Here is a 17,332-nt window from a genome sequence, read left to right as displayed (position 1 = left end):
GAAACCAAACATGAGGGTGGGGACTACTTGTTAAACAATAAAAAGAGAGAGAAGTCCAGGAGAGAAGTTTCTTATACCTCCAGGGTTCAGGAGATTTCTCCCAGGAAAGTTTTCTTATTTTTTTCATCTGAATGTATTTCTCACTGGTGTTTTCCATGCTCCATTACATTCCTCATTGCTTTGTAATTGAGGTTTTTAGAAGATGGGACAATTTTTGAGCTGGCAGGGTAAGAAGGACTAGAAAATTGTATAAGATGTGGCTTGGATGAAATTTAGTCCAATGGCATCCTGGCTGCATTACAACCCCTTCCAAAAAAAAAAGAAATAGCCTCCAGATCCATATGGAGCAGGGCATCCTCTCTGGAAAACTATCCTGTGGTTGTCCCTGGGACAAATGGGATGGGGCAGATGCAGCTGCAACCTGATTACAGGGGAGATGGGCTTGGAATTACAGTCCTGTGGCTGGAGCTCCTTCACTGTGCTCAGCTGCGCTCCTGTCTCCTCTGGGGAGGGATGCTCTGCTGCTTTGAGCCCATAAAGAGCTCACAGGCTCTTCACCACTGAAGGCTCCATCACCTCTTAGTACTGTCTGCATCTTTCTCAGAGAAAAGGGCCAAAAAACTCTGCCCCATGAGGGTGTCTCATGAAGCCTCTCGCAGGTTTTCTCCACGTACTTCCTGCAGAATAAAACACAGATCAAACTGTATTTCTCATCTGTATTTGGGGGAAAGGCAATCCCCTGTGGGAAGGAGAAATAAGGAGAACTGCAATCTTAGACAGCAATCATCATACGAGGATTGGGAAGCACTCAAACGTTTTGGGGGCACAATCTGCCCCTCTCACAGCTAGCTCAGTGTGTTCAGCAGCACAACAACACGACCAAGTCATCCTTCTTGAAGCTAATACCACATGGGGGGATTAACTGTAAGCAAGCAGGCAACAATAATGAGCTCATTGAAATTCAGGGAGAGCTCCATTTGAACCACACTGAGATACCCCTTCTGCACTTTGAGCTTCTCTCCCTGCTGCAGGAGTAGGTGCCCTGCCTGCGTGGCACAGACCAGTCCCCCTGCTACGTGCCAGTTGTCACCTGCATCGTGCCTGCACAGCACACTGCCGCACAAGAGGTGTCAGAGAGTGGTGTGAGACAGTGGGACAATGGCAGGGGGAGTCCCCAATCCATCACGAAGTTGGGGCAGGAAAAGGAGAGCGAGGAGGAAGTGTGAAACTGGCAGCAGGTGGCAAACTGGGATGCAATTCCTGGCAGAGAAGAGTCTGACGGACACAGTGCTGAGAGGGGATTTATCCCCTCTTCCTCCTCCTCCCTGCAGGCCCTGGAGTAAGTTAAACAAGGCATCAGATGTTTCTATTTTAAGAATAACCAGGACGGCTGGCAACTACAAAAGGAAAAAGAGGGGAGGGCAGAAGTTGTCTAGTAAAATTAGCAACATATTTTCCTGCCTGCCTTCCAAAGAGCGTGCCCCCTTCCAGCAAGCCAGGATCTGCACAGCATAAATTATTGCTGTCTAAATTTGAGCCTGTGCTGTTGTTTCTGCCAAGTGTTTACTCTTGAATGCTATATTTTTTCAGGCACAGATGACAGTGGGTGACATGTGTCATCACAGTACATGCTCCTGAAAAATAGGCGCTGTGAAATTGCTCTGACATTCTCCAAGAAGGGCTGCTCACGTGTGCAGAGACAGGAGTCAGAAGGTCTTGGTGAAGAGATGAGTCTGTCCCACTGTGGCAAAACCGGACAATGGGCTGGGGAAGATCCCTGCTGCATGTGGCACCGAGTTTGCGGGTAATCACTGAGCTCTACTTGTACAGATAAGACTTGTGGGCACCTTCTGCTTCAGATAGCTCTGCACTGTTGCTTCCCCTGTGAATGAGACCTGTCCTCATGGCAGTGAGTAAAGCCACAACTTCATCATCTATCACAGGTTCTATAATATCCAGAAGCTGCATGAGGCACACCATGGTGATTGTGCATCACTAGCAATGGCTGCAAGGATGAAAGAGAGATGCTGGATAAATATTTGACAGCTATTTTCATTCTCCCAAAACCATGTTCCCATCAATTCTTTTTGGCCACATGTCACCTGCCAGCAGCAAGTCCAGAGCTCTTCGAACAGATTGGATGATCCCCTTTTGGTCATATTCAGACTGCTGAAAGCCCAGATCTGTGCAGTGTGACTGACAAACCAAATCAGCCAAATAGTCTGCGGGTTTGTTTTGGTTGTGTGAGGCAATAGACTTTTGTGGCTGTGGATACAGTGGCTGTATTCTGTCATTGAAACAAAGAGCTCTGGGCTTGGCATGCTCACCTGGCTCCTAATCAGCTTTGGTCTTCACTTACTCACAGGTTTCTCTTCAATCTAAAGCACACAGATTAAAATAATCCACACTTTTATAGAGAAGGCTTTATTCCCCCAATCAGGCAAAAATGTTTTACGTTGGTATCTTAAGCTCTGGCATATCAAGGTTAGAAATGTTCTTGTTTCATTGCTCTGACAATATATGGCCAAAGTCAACAAGAGGCTGATGTGAGAGTTTGATATATGGCAGCCCAGCATGATCTCATCCTTGGCAGGTCACAGGATTAGAGCACAAAACAGTCAGATATGATTAACATTAGGTACTATATCTGTGTGAAGACGTACGGGTCTGTCACTGTAACTACGAATAGAAAGCCAAAGCTGCATGAAGGTCGGACTGTTCGGACAGCCAAAACCTGTGACACCCTACCCTATGTGGTGTCACTGGTAGAGGAAAGCCACTTGTCCCAAAATGCCTCTCCCTGCCATCAGCATTATTGTGCTTCGCAGCTCAGGTTCACCCAGCACACCTGTCTGCTCTAAGAGCACACAGCAAATGGAGCAGGACATCTGTGCCAGGGAAGTGGCTTCTGCCATCTTCTGCTATTTTTACATGGTGGCTGTGAAAGCTTCCAAAACGAGATGCATCGCCACAATTAAACTGAGAGCGTTTAATAGCAAACTCTATCGCAAATTGCAGAGTGAAACCACTTCATATTTCCATGGGGCTTGGTAGAAAAATAGCTGCAACTAATGAGGCACATTGTAGACTTGTTTATATTCAGCTGACTCTGTTCAAGCACCAAATTATCTGTGTGTGATTATGAGGCCAAATTCACCCTGTAATTTTTCATTTAGCGTTATTTTACTGCCTGGCCTGTTCTGCTGAGCTGAGGAGTTACTCATGGAGCAAAACCTCCCTGTCCTCACTCCTAAGCTTCAGAGGACTTTACAGGTGTTGCACAAAGTCACAGCCTCCTGTAAATAGCCACCACTTGGTAGTATCGTCTTCCAGGCTCAGAGTTAGCAGGCAGAGGGCTGGGTCACCCTTCTGGCTTGGTTTGCTTCTCCCTGGACGCCGTAACCAGAAACTAAGCAGCAGGGATATTCTGGAGTCAGCCTGGATTGGTAAAATGAATTTCACAAGCCTGCACCAGCTCCAGGCAGAATTTGGGCTTTAACATTTGGAGGGAAAGGGCCTCATTTGCTTTATGACCTGCCCCACGGCATTCATGGTGCAGCGCATCCCCGGCACGCCCAGGCCATCCAGGTCCCAGTGCTGTAAGTGAAACCAGCATGTCATGAAAAGCAGCAGAGGTTACATTTCATCCCTAATCCAGCAGTTTTGCTCACAGCTACAAGTAGCATTCCCAGTGAGAGAGGCACAGGCAAATTTTTGTGTGCCCTTTGTGCACCCACATGGGTGGGACTCTGGGTAGAAGCTTGTCCAGTCTTGAGTATTTTGGGGCAATTGAGGCCTTGTAATGAAGTTTCAGTGCACGTTTTAGAACAGGCCATGTCCCAGCCACTCATTGCCATGGGCATACTGGGATTTCTGTGCAAGCCATGATGGAGTAAGGATGAAGGGAGACAGAATAGCCCTGTATTGCAATCCCAAATTAGGACAAATGTTTCCCATCCTTATATAGCGCCTTCACTTGTGCTACACAAGCAGCACCAACCTCAAAGCTTCTCTTTTCCCTCTCCTAAGCTGCTGGAAGGCAGGGCCCAGCAACAAAGCCCTCCACGAGAGCAGCAGCATCCAGTGCATACCACAGTGCTCAGTCCCAAGCACAGGGACATGGGACCCCTCATTTCCAAAGTTACAATTGCACAGGCTATATATTTACAGCCTCCCACAAATGTCCTGAAGAGGAAAAGATCACATAAAAGTGCCAAGCAGAAAAGCAGCGCTGTGATTCCACTTGTTGCTCAGATGCCTTTTATTTTTGGTGCCTGTCCTAGCAAGCAATCTCCCCCTATCCTATTTCTACCCCAGCCCTTCAGGCACAAACTGTGAGGACAGAGTCAGGCCATGAGTACAAGCCTGTACTTATAATCTGAGATGTGAGTGAGGCCAGGTCACCGGAGCAGGCTAGTTTAGTATCCGTTTTAGTTTTCCTGAAAAACTAAAAGATACTTCAATGGTCCCCAGGATGATCAGGAATTGCCATTACAGTCCTGCGGGGCTGGGTCTGCAGGTTTGCGCCTCGCAGAAGGGCTGGGTGGGGAGATAGTGGCCTCACTGCCACTGGGCACACCTCACCCCCTCCTCGGGCAAGCCTGCACCACTCAGCAGGGCTCAGCAGGGCTCAGCAGGGGACAGACAAAACTGCCTAGTGATAATTCAAGTCAGATCTCGAGTCTCTGCTGTTTCATCTGTTTTGATTTTAGTGGAAATACTCACATTTTACTATACTGGTAAAATCATGTCAGATAACATTCATTGTTGTTACTTCCACAGGATTAAAGCATGGGTACTTTTTGTTATTTCAGATTTTTCCCTATATTACAATTTGTATAGTTCATCCATTTCTTTTCAGCAATAAAGTAAAACACAGGCAGACATTAGCAAGACATACCAGGAGCAAACGTACTCAGGAGCATTTCTGCAGGCAAAGTGCACCCAAGTGCCTCCTTTGTTTTTAAGTATCTCAGAGAAATTTTAATGTGTGGGAAAAAATCCACCTCTTAACCTCTTAGGTTCCACAGGTCCTGTCCATTTCTCACTTGGAGCCATAATCCTTTCCAGTGGCAACTAGTTGGGATGTTACAAATAAAGGATTATACCTTCAGGTGAGGCAGAGCTCCTTATGAGCTTACTGCTTAGCTATTGTAGATCCTGTTCTCATGCAGAAATTACATGCACATAAGGACGTGTGCATTATTTAAGATGGAGCAGCAAGAGTGTGGATGGATGGGTCTTCTAGCTCAGGAAATGCTAATTATTGTTCCTCCCATGTAGCCATCCAGTGTTGAGGTTGGGGAAATGATGTGTGAGGTATTCAATGGTCTCACAGACACACCACTGAAAGACACTATTCAGCAGGGAAGCAGAAGTTATTATCAGGATTTGTTTCTTATAGTCAAGTGACCAATGCTGGATTTAGGTTGATGTTTTGACAGGTTGCAGTTGTTAATCCCACAGTCGGGTTATTCCATTTGGGTATTTCTGGCATGTTGCACGATTTCAAGAGGAAAGTGCACTTACATTTTTAATGCACATCCTGCTGACACACCACCTTTCCCTGTGGGAGAAGCCGTGCTTGAGGAGGGAAAAGTAAGAAAGAAGATAATTAATTCCTCTCAGTTGGATAACTCATTGATTTCATGTGCACAACTTTAAAAAAATTCGAAGTCATCATTGTATTGTGTTTTTTATTTCAGTGAGTGGCAAAATGTCATTCTAAAAATAATATCAATTTACTATGAAAAGCCACATCATTTTTATCAAGATAATTGATAAATCAGACCTCTATCTAATGTTTCCCCTCATAGAAAATTACAGCCTTGGAGAAGAACATTTGTTGCAGAGAAAGTCAGAGTGCACACTGAAGAGCTGACAGCCCAGGCTGGAGACAGAGATTGCTTTTCATGGATAAAGCAATGTTTTACCAGCACTAAACTGATTTGGACTGTGTGACAATCAAAGTAACAACATCTGTGGAGCTCAATCTGCCCTACAACCCAAAGAGTTACAAGAAGATTGCCCTTTCACCACACTTATCATTGAAATATATATATAAAACCACAAACTTAGCTGAAGTCTCCAATAATCACGCTTTCCATCCTCTCTCCCCTGGATAAGAAGGACCTGTCACTCTGACACCAGATGAAGCCATTCCTGGCTCTTGTTTCCTTGCATCACCCGGGCAGAAAGCCCACTGCGGCTGGTCTGCAACTGCTTCCGACAGCCTCGGTCACGGCTCCTGTTTTCCATTTCCTCTCTCCAAAAGAGAAGACAGGCAGCTGTTTAGGAAGCTTTGAAAAAAAATCTTGTGCAAGTATTGAAAAGAAGAAGGAGACGGTGTGAGAGTGTGTGCGTGTATATCCAGGTGTTGGCCCATCTCCAGCTGGCTGATGGTACGGCTCTGGCTTTCTCCTTTGTTTCCCAGATGCAAAAATAACCATAAATGCCCCAAAACCTAAATAATATATTGATGGCTTGATTAATTTAATTTTTATTCATGTATCCCAGTACTTGTGCAGCCCCAGAGATGTTTCACTGTGTAACTCTAAATAAAGGAGTTCTGTGACTGTGGAAGAGGACAGAAGCCCTCGTGTGAGCTCACAATAGCAAATAGCACTCTGCTCTTCCACACCTACAGCCTTAAAAAAAAAAATAAGGAAAATAAAAAGAGACAGTTCAGGGAGAATTAAGTGTTCTCTGAATTTTTTCCTGAATGTCTGAGAGCAAAATAAAATGCAAACAAGCATTTCCAGGAACGCCTGAGAAGATGGGTATAGGCTGCCTTGGATTCCCGAGGACAGCCATGTTTCTTCACAGCCCTGGATGCTGCACAGTAGAAGAAGAGACGGATTTGTACTGTTGCTGCTGATCTCAGGATGGTCATTCTGAAGGCCAGGACAGCTGGTCTTAACAAAGCAAATATTGCCAAGAAAGGAAATAGCGAGTAGTTTTTGTTTTGCTCCATTGCTTAGCCGAATTCTGGTTAATATTTAGAAAGATCAATCCAGAATCACTCAAAATTAATGTCGCTCTTCAGCTCTTCATAAGGCAGCATGAATGTTGCATCTTGTCCTTGACCAACCACTTTGTAAATTCCCCATAAATTTACAAAACTAAACCAAATTTAATTCAGTTGAGGTGTTAGCTCCATGTCCAGCAGAATATGTACAAGCATGCACATGGCGTTTTAAGTGACACAAGACGCCACTACCACAACTGTGTTAGGCAGCACAGGCAAGTATCTTTCAATGTTGCTTTTATTTCTTCTGCTTGCAAACGATCATTTCTCATGGTGCATTCCCCAAATCTTACTCATACCCTGTCACCGAGCTGCAAGAAGTCATCTGTCTTCTTTCAGAAGAAATCTGCAGAGAAAGACAGACAACCTAAATCCTGACTCTGGTCCTCCCCCAGAGAATGGCTGTGTTGAAGAAGCGTGGTTTGACATAGTCTACCATCCAGCTGGATTTTGTGCTTTGCTGGCTTTATTGGTAGTGAAATGTCCGTGCAAAGCTAAAAAACCCTCCCAAACACTTTATTTGCTTTGCTGTGAGTTTTTTATTCTGCAGAAGACCATATGTAGAGCAATGCTACATAAGCTACTCAGTTTTTCCCAATACATATTCCTAGCACTTTCACTTTCAGAGTCCACAAGAGCAGCACGATGCCCTTGCCTTTTAATTAGGTTAAGCCAGAGGGAGCAAAGATCTGAGGTCTGGGGCTACACCAGAGAGAATGAGAGCTGAAGAGCTGAGACAGAGCCACTGCCACCTGCCATAACCCCCCCTCACCATCAAGTCCCCATCAGTGTGAAAATCAATGTGTTTACTTCCCATCAGTGTGTGAAATCAGAGCCCTCATGCAATTTCTGTCAACAATTGCTCGATCACCCTATTTTTGTGCAGGTCTGGTGATTGTAGTGCTGCCAGGGGATGGGTGAGAGGCTGGGAGGGATCAACCTCTTGCTTAAAAAGAGTGCAACAGCTAGAAGAACTGCATTTTTGCAGAGCTTTTTCATTCACAAGCTAGAATTGTTTCACATTAAACAGGCTAGGCTAATAGATGTGGCGAAATAAATGCGAAGTCAAGCCTGCCTTGACCCGCCACTGCAGCTGTGAATCGGATTTTTGCAGCCACCAGCTTGCTGGGCAGCATGAACACAGTTTGCTGGATGCTCTCATGGCTGGTGGTGCAATGTAAGCACAACACTTGGAATACAATCCACCAGTGTCTCCACGCCAGATCCCAAAACCTACTTCCTAGGCCTGCTGCCAGTGTTGTGCTATGAGTCACGAAGAGAAACAAACACAAGGAATGTCAAATTAAATAGGACGCAACGCTTTCACAGGATTTAAAAGCGGAGCAATTCCGCCGTAGAGTACAAACCTCCCTGGACTCCTCTTGGACTGCTTCTCATCTTGGTAATAAGAAACATCCCTTTAATTAGTTCCACCTAATGAAATTCATAAGTCAGGGAGTGGGAGTTTTGCTCCTGGGTAGAAACCGAAAACTTCTCTTCACTCGATCTGCCCATTTTCTGCAGCAGTCATTAGCAAATTTTATCAAATCTCTGCATTAAACAGTAACAACTATTGTTCACTCAGAACACAAGTCCATTTATGAGCTGCAATATGACACATCTTGGAAACCCCAGACCGAAAGGCACTTTTGAAAAAAAAAAGATTAGGACTGGCAAGAAAAAGTAGTTTCAAATTGTTAAGAAGAAACAATAGAGAAACTTCTACCTGATCTTTCCGGCTGCTGAGATCAGAGAAGTTCCTTTACCTTTCTAGGTTTGGGTAAAATAATTTACAAAATTTATTTGTCTTTCCTTACAATTAAGGGGTACCCATTACCTCTCCAGCTGAACCTCTGGCTGCTTCATTCTCCTTGCATTAGGGACAAGTAAAATAATACTAGGAAGCCTCAAGCTGTGCATTTTCTCCTATGGAAATATTGACCCACAAGCATCTGTTTAAATTCATTTTGGCTATGTGTCTCTCAAGACAAAGTGATATCCATGGCAACAAACAATTTCACTGCAGAAGAGGGAGCACATCCAGAAGGAGCGTGTAATCGCTCTGTTTATCGATGACTAAAAGCCTCAAAGCAAAAAGTTTGGGATCTGAGGCACAATACCGGTGCTCTACAGCAGACCAGGGCCTTTATCAGGACACTTTTGCAAATGTCTGTCATAGAGGATGGAGACGGAAACTGAAGCCTTGCCTGCTGTTTTCCTTTCCAATCTTCTTTGCAAAGAGACATGGCTCACTGTGCAGTTGTTGTTGCAATTGCCCTTTGAGAAGTTTTACAGAGGAGAATGGGCAGGAGGAAGACAATGCTCTCCTACATTTGGAGACAGCAAAAGCACAAATCACCACTAAGACAAACTGATAGGACAGTCTGGATTTTGGTACAAACAGTTTTCAGCACCTACGGGGGCCCCTTGGTGTATCTGCATGTTCCCCTTAAAGTGGCTGCTGACCAATGCATTCATCCTGTCACTCCACATTGGGCCCCGTAATTACAGAGCTGATTTTCAGGGTTGGTTTTAGCTGCTATTATGGGAAGGTATGATGTTGGACACAACTGCAGTGCTGTTGGGGGAAGGAAGGAGGAAGGTGGCACGTGGCAGCTTGCTGCACTAGGCAGTGTTGGCAGAGGAAAAGGAGGAGGAAACCACAGCCCTCCTAGGATCTTCCCAAGAATCCTTCCCACTTATAAAGCTATCTTTGATTTGGGCTGCATGGAGTAAATTTCTAGTTTAACACTCAGGGGCAACAGCTTGAACCACTTCTGTTCTCAGGGCCTGCTAGAGAAAGGTGTTGGTGCAGAGTGCATCTTGCTATGGCCCTACTGCACCTGAAGGATTGCTTTGCAGGCTTGGTACATTCTAAGCCAGGAGTGTCTTACCCTGCCCTGAATCCCTTCCCCTCCAAACCTGGCTGCCTGATAGCATTTGCTCTGTTCTCCAGTCTCCACTGCAATGAGACAAAAAGCTCCCACCCACATTGATTAAGGCCTCCAGGATAATTTCTTGAACTTTGGGGATCCTGCTACCTGCAAACCAGACCCAGCACTCACTTTTAGCCTTAGATAACTGTGGAGGGCCATATGAGCTTGCCTGAGAGACACTGCTGTGGAGACACCCAGAAAGAGACCCAAGGATAGATTTTTCAAGCAATGTCTCGGTGCCATAACCTATGTAAATGCTACACAGCCACTTGAAAATGATGTGATTGATTACAAATTACATCAACACCATCCCATCAGACGTTCTTGCCTACAGTGGTACTGACAGAGCACTCGCTTCATTTCTGAGAACCCATAAATGCAAGAGCTCTAAGGTCATAACACTCACAGGCAAAAGAAGGAACCCTTGTTTTGAGAGCCAAAGTAGCTCTGTTAGAAATTCTAGGTCAAGGTACTCAAAGGGGCACACACTGTCCCCTAAAGGTGTATCCGAGTTGAGCACACCTCCCACAGAAAACACAAAGTGTGAGATACTTGCTTTGTCATGGAGAAAGGACCAGGCTAATGGTTTCTTTCAGGGGGTTGGCTTCTTACACTGCGATTTTCTGTCCCAAAGAGAAACAGCTCCTACTTCTGGAGGCCAAACCTCATCCACTGAGGGCAGCAAATTATTTGAAGAACAGTAATGAATTTAGTGTCTCTAGTTGAGATCAGGAGGCAATTTTAGGGATTAGGTTCACCTGAGTGAAAAAATTGCAGAGGCACTGCCTCCCCCACCCACACACTTGCAAGTACCTACAACTGACCCTCCCATACCTACCTCCCCCACACACCATCCCTCGGAGAAACCCCACCCCTGTTACTGCAGGGGTTTCCATTTCAGCTGCAATAGAGGGTGGCCTCTCTCTCTCTGCAGCAGCGGTGATGTATTACCCACCCAGGTACTGACCAGGCTCCACACATCAGCTTATCTGCCAAGGTCTGCTTCCATGACCCTTTGTCCCTGCTCTCCTGCTGAATTTATGCTCCTCCTCTGATGTACTGCTGCATGTAGCTGAAGCAATGATGAAGGGGCTACAGCTAAAACCATGGAGAAAAAGAAAAACAAAACTGTCTCAGTTTACCAAGATCAGGTGGGATCTTACTCTCTTGTTTGGAATGCAGCAAAAATTAGTTGATCAAAATGGCTTCAGGTACAGCATTCTTAATACAAATCTAAAAAAACTATAAGAAAACATCCACACCGTCTCGGGAGGATGCCAGCCTGAATTTAAAGAGACCTCCAAGTGAAAGGAGCTCAACTACACAGGCCAGAGTTAAACTCTCTACTTCAGTGACTCTCAGTGGAAAGATACAGTGCCAAGCTAGGGTTTTATTATAGTTAACCCTTTTGATGCTTACTGCTGGAGTTATGGATTCAGATGCATATTTAGATGCTGTTGGTGTAAACAGCATCTTTTTTGGGTCCAGAAACTGATGGCTGGTCGCACAACTGTCTCTTGGGTCTTTTCTTCCAAAATATGGTAGATATTTATAAGTCATCACTCTCTCATTCACTTGCCCTTAATAGGGCAATGCATTCCCAAAGCAATCTATCAGAGCTGGGCTGGCTCTGGAGACTGTACCATCTCCTTATCTTCCCTCCCCTCCTCTCCCACACCATGCCCTATAATGCTTCTCTTAGTGGTGGCCAAGATCCTGCTGAAGGTGACTGAATTTCAGACTACTCAGCAATCCCAGCTCCCAGGGGAGCACAAGATGCAGGCTGGAGAAGCCTTTTCTGCCATTACTCCCTGGAGCTGTTAAGAGCCAAGAAGTGTTTTTGCTGGATCTCAGCTCCTCTCCAGTTACATCCCTATCGCCTGTGACCCTAAGCAGAAATCCCAGGCTTATAAAATTAAACAGACCTTTCCCATGAGTCATCCTGGGATTCTATGCTTGGATGGGATCAGGGAAAAGAGCAGAGGCACATCTGCTCTGGGAGCAGTGCAGAAAAAGCAGTGTACTGATCCAGGCTCCAAGACTCCCTAGTCCCAGTTTTTCTCATAGCTGCAAGTCAAACCGGACACAGAATATAGCAGAGTAACCTATTGAACCAGATCCTGTTAGCTAACTACAGAGAAGTCTAGCAGGCCATTAAAAATTAAACTAAATATAGGCACATATCAAAAAAACAGTGACTCTAAATCTCTGTGCCTAATTCACCAGGGAGGACAAAATCCTAACACATGGGATGCTCTTCAGACGATGCAACTGCAGCTCTAGTGAGACGGGAAGCTTTAACCAGATCTCCCCAGAACCACAGGGAGGATGCTGTGCCTCTGCTCTGCTGCCAAGAAGACCCAGCTTCCCGCATGCCTGGTTATTTTCCGCACTCAGACACGTGCAAGTTCACACAGCATCCGAGGGATGTGCTACCCTTTCCAGCCTCTGGAGGCTCACTCCTGCTTTCATGGCTTGCTTAGAACAGTTCATTTCCCTCGAGACCAGAAGTGTTGGTGGCAACTGGTGATGAGCAGGACAGACAGCCGTGGACAGCTTTTGAACCGCGGATGTCACCAGGACAACCTCCTGGTGTAACCCTGTGAAGCCACTGATGTCACTCCTGCTTTTGGCTCTCACTGGAGCAGTAAGGACACCTGACTAACAGTGCAAAGAAAACGTCTTCTAACTGAGAGAGTGTTGTGCAGTGGTCTAAGCACAGGGCTTGGCAGCAAGAGCAATGGACCTCCCCACCTACAGCCTTCGGGTTTTATCAGGCTCCTATAGGGGCAGAATGAAAGAAGGAGATTGAGGAGAGACTCTACCAGAAATAAAACAGGACCTTTACAGTGGTCCCACGAGGTTAAATTAGTTTGTGTGAAGACTTCGGAATCACAAATAATCTCTTTCTTCAAATCCCCAACATTATGTGAGACACGGTGCTTTAATAAGGGCTGAATTACTCCAGGAAACTTCAAAGCCATCAAAGTACTTGTGCTCGGTGACATTTGTGTGCAGTGCTCTGAATGAGCTTTCTCTGCTTTCCCCAGTCACTGCACAACAGTCAATTAAAAGTGCTGCTCTCTTTGTAGCCTTCACTGCAGTACCAGGTTTATTGTCCTATTTGTCACCATTGAACTGGCTCGGGGTGAATTATTTATAGCACCAGAGAAGATGAATTAGGTGCTAAATTCAAAGTGGGTCAGAGGGATGTTGACTTGGCCTTGAGACACAGGCGGGTCAGTGGGCTGATGTCTCGGCCTGCTTTGCTTAATGGGATGGAGCATCATCATCTGCACTGCTACCAAAACCTTGAGCTGCCTGCACCCAGCCAGTGCTCCCGCGCCCTTGGACCGGAGGGGCAGGAGGCGGATACCAGTAACCTCCATTTTCCTCCACAGGTGACTTGCCCCTGCTTTTTTTATCTGTGCATGCTGTGGTTCTTCAGTTAAGAACACCATTGCAGCAACCTCATCAAGAGACTCCACTACAGAGCTGCATTTTTAGCACTTGGCATGGCACGTCAGTAGATCACACTGCCAGTGGCGTGATGCAGGGTGAGCCAAAACACCCCAAAAATCCAGAAAGCAGCCTACTAGCCTGCGGTTTTTGGTTTTTAGTGTAGCAATAAAAGAGCTACTCAAGCACAGAGCTTTTTAAAGAAAATCCTGCATGCATTTCCATCCCTAAATCCCAATAGAATCTTGTAATCCTCCACCAAGAACAGCCTGTGCTCCACATTGCCTGTAACTTAAATGATGGCAATAAATCAGTTGTTTCCCAAAGAGGACATTCACTTTTCACATTACTGCTGTTTTTACGCCACATCTGACTGCATAGCAGAGGCTCCAGCAGGATGCTTATGCCAGGGTTCCCCCAGTATTTTCCATGACAGAAAGTGAGGAGGACTCCCACAGGCAAAGGCGATGGGGGTTCCTGCCTGGCATGCCCTTGGAACCACCAATATGAGGATATTAATCTCATAAATATTTCAAATTTACATTATTTTATCAATATCTATGTTCAAATACAATGCCCAAACACTCTTTATATCCACTTTAAAAAAAAACACATACAGGAAGTGAAACGCTGCTCCCTCCACATCACCCTTGTTCTTGGAAAGCACCAGACGTTGATTCTGGTCATCTTGGGGATTCTCAGGGGACGTCACAGAAACTCAGACACTAGCTCTGATCTTCCATGTGTGGATGGAAGTCACAGGCTTAAAGACATTAAGTTCTCTGAAAGAGTCATCTGAAACTGAGATGGAAACCGTGCTCCTGGCCATGAAACCAAAGGGCAATAAAAGAATCTTTGTCCCATATTGGTATTTTCTCTTCATGGTGCAAAGGGCAGACAAATTTAATTCTCTCTTGTGAGAAAATATCCATCAACAGTATCACCTAATAACACAAAAGACCAGACAGGCATCAAAATTCAGAATGAATTTTAGATGGGTGGGGAGAACTTTTGGAAATCTGCAGTAACATTTTGCTGCTATATGATGCAATCACCTTTCCTCCAATGTTGCCTGGTACAATACTGACATCTTGCCCTTGGAAGTCAAAATCTCTTTGCTAAGGGACCAAAAGAAAATAAAGAGGGTTTAGATTTAAGCACAGCAGAATTAAGAGTTTTACAAACTGTGAACTTGCTGAGGAATGTGGTTTTAAGTAATCCCACTGCTATTTTCCAATTCAGGTTGAGTTTACTTAGTAGCTGCAGCAAATGAGAGAGGGCATGGACTACACTCTCCATCCCTGGCAGAGGAGGAGCAGGAGGAAGAGGAGAAGGAGGTGAAGAAAGCAGACAGCTTTGATTAACAAGAAAATTAGCAAAAAAGCTTGCTCGGGAGATGGGCATCTCAATGACACAAAGCCTCCATATGTCCCTGACCAGGAATACTCCAAGCATCCCCTTGCCTCTCTCCAGCATCCTCTGGCTTTGGTTTTTTAAAATTCCACTTTACAGAGGTCTAGCCTCCCAGGCAAGAGATGCAGATTTCTGGAATTGAAAAAAATATCCCTCTTGCCCAGATTCATCCCTAAGTCAATCCAGTGGGAAATCAAGTTTTTTCACCCCAACTGTTTGCCAAGGAAACAGAGTTCAAAAGGCACCCAGCTCTGAACAGAAAACCACTAGTCAAGAGAGTGTGGATCACTATAGACAAATACTGGTGCAATTTTCTTTCAGCTTCCCCAAAGCCAATTATATACTTCCACCATTCAAGCCTATCAGCTCATGTTTAGAAGACAAGGTGGTGAGACTGGAGTGGGGGAAGCAGGTTTAACAACTCAGTACCTGGCTTGCTGTGACAAATAGAAAATAAATTTGCTGTTTCCCTCTAACTACGCTAACTACTCTAAATCCACACTGGATTTCCCCTCACCCAAAACAACTGCTCCTATGACCACCTAGGGGTTTTGATGTGTCAGATACTCCTCAGGACAAGATTTATTTTACTGAGCTGGTATTGCTTTCATACAAGAGCCCATGCTCACACACAGTCTATACAGCTTCCTTTATGTATACAAAAAAGATGGAAAAATTATGCCATGCCAAGAAAGCTGTCTTGCCAAACAAGAACCACCCCCTGAAGGGTATATTTAGAAGTCAGAGGACAATTTAGGAAGAGAGTCACACAACATAAGCCAGAAGAGTAATGGAAAGTAGGGAGAGTGGGAGTTTTTTTCAGGTATTGAGCACTCCCAGACTGCACCAGTGAATACCCAGACCAACACGACTCTTTTTCACCTCACCAAGTAACAGCAAAACCCAACACTTACACAGCATTTTTCATTCATCCATCTCAAATTGCACTGCAAGGAGAGTCAAAGTGTTGAATTTAGCATCCCTCTCTGCAAATTGATGCACAGAGCTGAAGTTCAAGGTTGCACAAGGGCGAACACTAGGGACAAATGCGGGCCATGGAGTCATGTGAGCTGTTGTGGGTGCTGAGTTTGGACCTTCTCTTCAATACTTGATGCAGTCCATCAGCCTTGTGCAGGCAGGGCAGCCTGTGGGGTCTGTCTGCTCTGTCATTTCATTAGGGACAGTACCTTCACAGCAAGTGTTTTACATCAACAAGCAAATCCGAGCAGCACATCCACTTCAGCCTGCAGAGTCCCAGAGCTGCTGAGGCTGGTGAGCACCTCTGGAGATCATCCCTCCCAACTCTCACTCACAGCAGCCTGCTCAGGGCTGCATCCTGTCCGGTTTTGAATATCCCCAAGGATGGACATGCCACAATGCCTTTGGGCAATCTGTGTCAGTATTTGAGCCCTCCCACAGTAAAAACATTTCTTCTGATATTTGAAAGAAATTTCCTGTATTTCCATTATTGGTGCATTTCTCAAGTCTTGTCCATGGGCACTACTGAGGAAATCCTGGCTACACATTCTTTACTTCCCCCACTAGGTGTCTATCCACATGGATAAAAGCACCCTGAGCCTTCTCTACTCCAGGCTTTCTCAGCTTCTCCCCATAACAAAGATGCTCCAATCCCTTCATCATCTTTGTGGCCCTGCACTGGACTTGCAGTATGTCCATGTCTCTCCTACACTGGGCAGCCCAGCACTGGACCCAGTGCTCCAGACACACATCAACAGTGCTAACAGAGAGAAAGGATCACTTCCTTCAAACCTGCTGGTGACTGATCACAACTCTTTGAGCCTGGCACTTCAGCAAGTGTTCAATCTACCTCATCATCCACCTACCCAGTCCATAGCTCACCAATGAGGATTTTATAGGACACAGCATTAAAAGCCTTGCCAAATCTACAATAAGCAATATCCACTGCCCTCCCCTCAGCCAATCAGGCAAGTAATCTCTCTGTAGAAGACCAGACAATTGATAAAGCATTCCTCCTTCAAAAAACCCTGCTGACTAAACCCAAACACTCTCTTGTGTGTTAGATATTATGAAGAAATTCTCTACTGTGAGGGTGGTGTGAATTAGAACAGTTTGCACAGAAGAGCTGTGGATGCTTCATCCCTGGAAATGTTCAAGGCCAGGTTGGATGGGGCCCTGAGCAACCTGGTTTAGTGGAAGGTGTCCCCGCCCATGGCAGGGGGCTGGAATTAGATGGTCTGTAAGGCCCCTTCCAACCCAAACCATTTTATGGTTCTATGATTGTCTTTACTATGTCTGGAAATAGTTTCTAGGGTCATCTGTTCCATCTTCTGTGGGGTCAAGGTGAAGCTGATGAGTCCATAGGGCCTGAGATCCTCCTGAACTGATACTTGTTTTCTTTCCAGTCCTCATGAACTTTCTCCAGTTGTCTTGTGCTTTCGCAGATAGTCAAGAGGAGGTTATGGATGATGCAGTATGCTGGACAGACAGCTTGGGGAATGCAGCATTCCAGTGCAGA

The sequence above is a fragment of the Corvus moneduloides genome, chromosome 2 (assembly GCF_009650955.1).
Source record: "Corvus moneduloides isolate bCorMon1 chromosome 2, bCorMon1.pri, whole genome shotgun sequence".
Taxonomy (NCBI): Eukaryota; Metazoa; Chordata; class Aves; order Passeriformes; family Corvidae; genus Corvus; species Corvus moneduloides.
This window is presented reverse-complemented; position numbering follows the sequence as displayed.